The following is a 7,086-nucleotide window of genomic DNA, read 5'->3' as shown; positions in this document are numbered from 1 at the left end:
CTGAATAAAAAAAGCTTCTACCAAAATCTCCTACAAAAACACCACAACAACCCTCTAAAGTTCTGGGCAGACTTAAATCAACTACTTTGTTCAGGTCACTCCACCACCTCAACCCCGGCTAACTACACCCACAGTTCCCCAGAGACCAGAGCTCGCGCCTTTTAATAACTTTTTCACTGAAACAATCCAAGGCCTAGCAAATCAACTAACCCCCTCTAACTTAAACCACATGCCTAATCTACCTAATAATCACCCGGAATTTAGCTTCCAACCAATATCCACTAGTTTTGTCAAAACACTTGCAAAAATAACTAAAACCTACCACCCTCGCTGGTGACCTCCTCTTTGCAGAGTACCTACAAATAGCTGCAGATGCCATTACATATCCCATATGTACCCTCATCAACAGAACCTTATCCAAAAATATCTCAAGTCATCCCACTCCATAAAGTTGGTAGCTCCGTAGACGCATACAACTATAGACCCATTGCCATTCTTTCCCCACTAGCCAAAATAATGGAGAAATGTGTACACAAGCAACTAATGCAATACCTTTCACAGAATAACTTACTATCAGACTCCCAGCATGGTTTCAGGCCATACCACAGCACCACCTCAGCCCTCCTTTCCTTTACTACTGCCATAAACCAAAACGTGAATGACCGTAGGCTAACCTCTGCCCTCTCTCTTGACCTATGAAAAGCCTTTGACATGGTCAACCATGAACTTCTCATTCTTCTTTAAAATCTGTTTCCCTCAGCAAGCCTGCTATCCAGTGTTTCCAGTCCTACCTAACTGATAGACAGCAGGCGGTACTATGGCAGGGCAAACTCTCCAGCCAGTTACCTCTCACACAGTTGGTGTTCCTCAAGGGTCCATACTAGGTCCACTGCTCTTCTCTGTTTTTATTAGCAACCTCCACACTGCTATTCCTAAAGCCACCTGCATTCAATACGTAGACTATTCCACTTTCATCTGCTCAGCCACGTCCCCATCCGATTTGCAAATCTTAACCCAAAATACATTTAACACTACCGAGAAATGGCTCGCCCAACCATCTCCTACTTCTGAACCCCAATAAAACTCCACTTCTACTCTTCTCTCCCACTAGTAGATCCACCACACTTTCATTCTCTGTCACATCTAAGAATGGTACCACTATTACCCTAGATAATCGCACCAAACTGCTAGGGGTGACCATAGACAATAATCTGAAATTTGACCTACAGGTCAATAAAACCATGCAGACCATCAATAAGAAGCTTGGATCACTGTATAGAAACAAGATATTTTTAACCCCACTGGCTAGGACTGCAATTGCCATATCACACCTACTCTCTTCTCTTTTATATGCCTCACCTGTACTCTCAAACCTCTACAAATCCGAACTAGGTAAGCTGTCCCATAGCTACAATCATGTTGCCAGATTCGCCACTGGCTCCACCTATAGAACCCACCACTGCCAGAACCTTAAAAAACTAGAGTGGCTAGAACTGCCCAGCTTAATTCAATTCAATCAACTCTTAATAGCGCACAACATTTTGTACCACCCTGAGGATACCCCCTCACTTAAAAATATTAAGTCATATAGCAACCTGAGATCCCTACGGACAGCTGATAAACTACTGGTCCAAACCCACAAAGCTAATAACTCTGCTGGTGAATCCCTGTTTGCCAACTTCATTGTCAAAACCTGGAATTTCTTGCCAAACTAACCCTACAATCCTCCAAAAGTCTCTTCAACAAAAACCTCAAGCAGTATCTCAGTGAATTGGCTATGCCCATGTACTAACCCTGATTAAGTAATAAACTAAAAGCATATTCTGCAATTATCATAACTTGTAACTACATCACCAAGCTCTGCTTCCAGTCTGATGTCTCTTAATTCTCATGGTCAGACAAAAGTGAGTCCCTACTAGGGAACACTACTAACCCATTGTATATGGTCACTTTGTTTTTATAATTGTTTGCTAACTTCTGTGTAAAATATGTAAGTTTGTGTATGTGGAGTTTTTCTCCCCGGGCCTCCACTGAAAATGGACATGTATCCAGTCGGACTAGCCCAGTAAACAAATGTAAAATATATGTGTGTGTGTGTGTGTGTGTGTGTGTGTGTGTGTGTGTGTGTGTGTGTGGTCTTCGGTGTTGAGGTTTTGCTGTTCTGAAGTAGACCTATATATGTATGTACACACACACACATATATAAATATATGTATATATATATATATATACACATATAAATATATGTGTGTGTGTATAGATATATATATGTATATATATATATATATATGTGTGTATATATATATATATATATATATATATGTATATATATATATATATATATATATATATATATATATGTGTGTGTGTGTGTGTGTGTGTATATATATATATATATATATATATACATATACATATATGTATATATATATATATATGTATATGTATATGTATATATATATATATGTATATGTATATGTATATATATATATATATATATATATATTCATTCATTTCTTTCCTTTTTCTTAAGTTAATGTTTGAGAAGCTTACAGGATTTAAAAAAATGCACTTCCTGTGGACGCAAAATTCTGAACTCTGATACCCGCAGGGAGTGCATTTATTGTTTAGGAGCATCATTTCTGTGTTCAACCTGTACCATTTTTACTGCTTTTACCTCTAGGGCTTGTACAGACTAGAGGAATAAGCAAATCCTCAAAGGGTTATTGCCTCCATCTTCTTCCTGCTCCCGGGCTCAAACCCCAGCACACCTTTCAAGGCTCAGTTGTAGCATAAGAAATTTATCTCCACCAAAGTCTCCGAAGGCAACTTCATCCTCGGAGCTCCACAAAAAATACAAAGATCATTGGATCCCACTTTGGATCCTAAGTGTAAAACTCTTCTGATCTAATAGTTATTTGAGGCAGTCCCACTGTTCAGCCTATATATTCAAAAGCATTGGAAGTGACTCCTGGTACTAATTAAACACTGAAACTTCGCTCATTGTTGACCCCCATTTCTCCTTGGCTCCATTCTCCCCTCATTCAACCTCTGAAGAAGCACTCCAGACCTCATTCTACTATCTCGTTTGTTTACTCCTTCAGGAGTCTTTCTGAAACATAAGTGGATAAAATGATGAGAAGAGCTCCGATCCAGATGTAGGTTATACCAACTCCATCTCCCTTTGGATCTGTGAACCTTCCTACCTCCTCCCATACAATTATATCTCCTCCTGTGATATGTCCTTTGGTTTTGGAGCCCCAGGATCTGAGAGTACCTTTGTCTAAGCTGAAGTGAATTACATCTTTGACCTAGACTATTTTCCTGGCCACTTCTGCTCCTATTCCTTTGGATCGGGATGAGTCTCAGAGCTAAAGCATTGGCATCAGATCCGTGGGGCCAGGATCTACTCCGTTGATGTCAGAACCACCCTTGCCTCTTGGAGCCTTAGTGCTAGATTAGCTTGGGTCCAGCTCCCTTCTCAAGGCACAGATCTGGACAAGTCGTGATCTGCCTGCTTTTGGAGTTTCCGCTCTGGTGCTGCAAGTCCTGGCTTCTCCTGGTCTATTGGCTTTTGAGGTTGTGGAGAGGGTGTTCTGTCATTCAAAAGATCCAGTCTCTCCTAAGTCTTCAAATCCAGCACCCATTCTCACTGTGATTACTTGCTTTGATCTCATCAGACCTATTCCACAGGGACGGCCAGTACCAACTAGTATCCAGGAATTTCCCCTAGAAGAACTACTCTCATCTAACACCTCTCCAGAGCATCCTGCTGAGGAGGTTCACCTAAAGAGAATGTGTAAAAAGGAGGCACATAGATTCCCCCTTGGAATCTGTCATCAAATATACTGACTTTGACAGAGGGGAAGGGTCTCACAGATCACCACCTGATGATGTCTCATTTGGAAATGTTTGGAAATCCTTAAGCAGAAGGGTGGTTGGTCCTTAGATAGTACTTCCTCTGAGGAGTCAGTATTTCTGGAGGCTTTTCTATGTCTTGGGTGACTCCCCTGGCCAGTGAGCTAATTGATCTAATTTCTTGCCAGGCATGGAAGGAACCAATTTACTTTGAACCAATCCTGCATTGTTAAGATAAATTTTTAGTGCCTCCAAAAGATAAGCCTCATGAAGCAAAGGAGTCCCTGTTGATTCAATGGTTGTGGTGGCAGCCACCAAGAAGGAGCTAGCATAATGTTGCTCCTCCATCCACCCCCTCTAACCGAGAGTCCAGGGCATTGGATAGGTTTGGAAAGCACGTGTTTGCTTTGGTGACCTTTTGCATTAAGGTCTTTGAATTATTTGGCGTACTTTGAGACTGCAGAGGGATTTGACCAAGGAACTTTCAAAATCTCTCCGAGACCATGTCTGCAGAGGATTATAAAAGATCATCCTCTTGGGTGGCCACTCTTTCCCTATTTCCAGTGCATCCATGAGGTTGATTTTCTAATGCATTAGAAGGCACCTCATGGGTGTCCAGTTCAGGCATTGCTGTATGGAGATTGCCTGGATGTGGTTATGTGGTTTTTGCAGACTTTAAGTTCACTTTCATGAGTACTGGAGCATCCTTGTTTGGCCCTTCAGTGCAAAAAAAAACTCTTTCTGGTAGTGAACAAGAAGGAAAGCCTGTCTTTGCCATAGGGATTCACTTTTCTACCCCTCAGTGATCCTTTTCAAGTACTCAGAGGTGGCAAGAATATGTGGTTCCGTAAATCATGGGGATCTTTCCAGGATTCACATGTAGACAACTCATTCAGAGACAGAGGAGGGAGCTCAAATAGAAGAACTCATTCAGAGACAGAAGAGGGAGCTCAAATAGAAGATACTGTCATTGAGGCAGAGGAAGCCCCCAAAATCAGGGTTTCCAAGATTCTTTTCTCAATTGACCCTTTCAGAGCTCCTGAGAGACAGCCCAACTGTTTGCCTCGGAAGGCAGTCATGGGATATTTGTTTTTGAACCCAGACACTTGGGCTGTTATAACAAAACATTATTTGGTGCTCAGAATAATACACAGAGTTACTTTATACTATTTTCCCAAATGCCGTCGTCCAAAAGAAGAAACCTTCCTAATATTCCACACAGTCAGAGAAGCTACAGCTGAAGAAATTCAGAAGCTGCTTGAACATAAATCATCCAGGAGGTCCCACCAAACCGTAGAGGATTTGGAACTTATTAAAGTTTTTTTTTTAGTGCCAAAGACGACGGGAGACCTGAGACCAATTTTGGATCTAAGCATCCTGAACCAGTTTGTGAGGAAATCAAAGTTCCAAATGGTTGCAGTTCAGTCCACTTTACCTCTTTTACAGAAGGATTATTGGATGTGCTCAATCAAAGTAAACAAATTCTTCCAAAGGCACTTGTGCTTTTGGTTGGGAGCCAGTCACTATCACTTCAGAGCTCTGCCCTTTAGACTTACCACAGCCTCCAGGGTGGCAGTGGTAGCAGCTCAGATGAGATGGCAAGGATTCCTAGTGTTTCCATACCTAGATGACTGGCTCCTCACCACCTCAACCCTGCATCTTCATAGGACAGTCCAGGGACTATTTACTCCAGATTTGCCAATTGCTAGGCATTGGTCAATATTTCCAAATCCAAACTGCTTCCAGTGCAGAGCCTGGAGTTTATTGGTGCTCATCTTAACACAATAAGTCAGATTGCTTTTTTTACCTCCTTATCGTATATGTGCAGTCAGGTCTCAGGTTCATCAAATTCTTATTCATCCCGCTCCTCCTGCCAGACCTTGTCCTTCAGGCCCTAGGTGCCATAGCAACTTCTATAGTGGTCCCATTAGCATGTTACTATATGCTTGTTCTTCAGTGGGCTCTAGCTGTTCAGTGGTCTTTTCTTCTTTAGCTTCTATCCTTCCCAGTCAAAATTATTCCGGTATGCAAAACCAGTATTTGCTGGCGGATCCAATCAACATTTACATAGGATGTCCCTTTGTCTTATTTCCTCCACTGGTTGCAATGACCACAGATGTCTGCTAATTGGGTTGGGAGGGGGGACATTTCTTAGGATGGTCCAAGGTATGTGGTCCTCTCAAGAGACCAAGTCGCATATCATTGTCCGGGAGATGAGAGCAGTCCTACTAGAGTTGCAGGCATTTCAAGATGTTCTCCCTCTAGGGACCATTGCAGTTCAGACCAAAAATATGTCTGTAGTCTAGTACATCAACAAACAAGGGGTATTCTATGTTGCTCTCCCTGCCGAGAAGCTCATATATGTGTGTGTGTGTATATATATATATATATATATATATATATATATATATATATATATATATATATATGCATATAGAAAACGTGTGTACAAACATATATAGGTATATAACAGTATACATATTATTTATATATGGATGTGTGTAAAAGTTCACTATATATATTTTTGAACTCCTGGTTGTCTAGTTAGCATTACTATTTTCCTATCTTACCTAGTCTAAAATTTGATAGTGCTTGTTGTGTTTGGATGTTCAGAAGTTGCTTTGTTTCTAGGCTAAAATGAGTGACAAGGCTGCTGGATTTAAGAAATACCCAGCTTGTGGGTACAACATCCTGCCCCAAGACCCTTCCTCCCTATGCATGTTATTGTCTGGGGTTGTCACATTTAGCTATGGATTGTGAAACTTGTGCATTGTCCAGGGTCAGGGCCCTACATGGCTGCTGTGACAAACAAGTTTTAAAGGGGTTTTGTCCCACCCAAGCAGGGAGGATCATTTACTTAAGCTTTGGAAATGTCCTGTCCCTCTTCCAGAGAGTTGGATAAGCGTAAGATCCGTAAGGAAAACCAGAAAGAACATGCAAAGGAGTTAAGTACAGAGAGAACAGGAAAAGGTCCCCAGCCCAATTGGAACAGTCTGGTCTATTGCTTAAGACCCTGAGATGTTTGCATCTACTGACGATCTTTCTTTTTCCTCGTAGTCTGGTAGCCTCGGGCTCCATTTGCCATTCTTACAGGAGCAACGCGAGCGAGCGATCATTTCAACCACCTTTATCCTTCTGGTTCTTCTATTTGTTGAAGTTTGTCAGAAGCCAGCATCAGAAGGATGATATGAAAGTTTCTTTGGTCATAGATCCAGCTGGGGTTCCTTC

General features: G+C 41.5%; 1 protein-coding gene across 1 annotated transcript in view; it reads left to right on the top strand.

Moving 5' to 3' along the window:
* HRAS (HRas proto-oncogene, GTPase) overlaps positions 1-7,086 on the top strand; it is an 814,425-nt gene that overhangs the window by 183,213 nt on the left and 624,126 nt on the right. The window lies entirely within an intron of this gene.

Source organism: Protopterus annectens, chromosome 17.part0 (genome assembly GCF_019279795.1).
Source record: "Protopterus annectens isolate FY-2018-M chromosome 17.part0, PAN1.0, whole genome shotgun sequence".
Classification (NCBI taxonomy): Eukaryota; Metazoa; Chordata; order Ceratodontiformes; family Protopteridae; genus Protopterus; species Protopterus annectens.
Note: the sequence above shows the minus strand (reverse complement) of the source record. Positions and strands in the feature narration are given on the sequence as shown.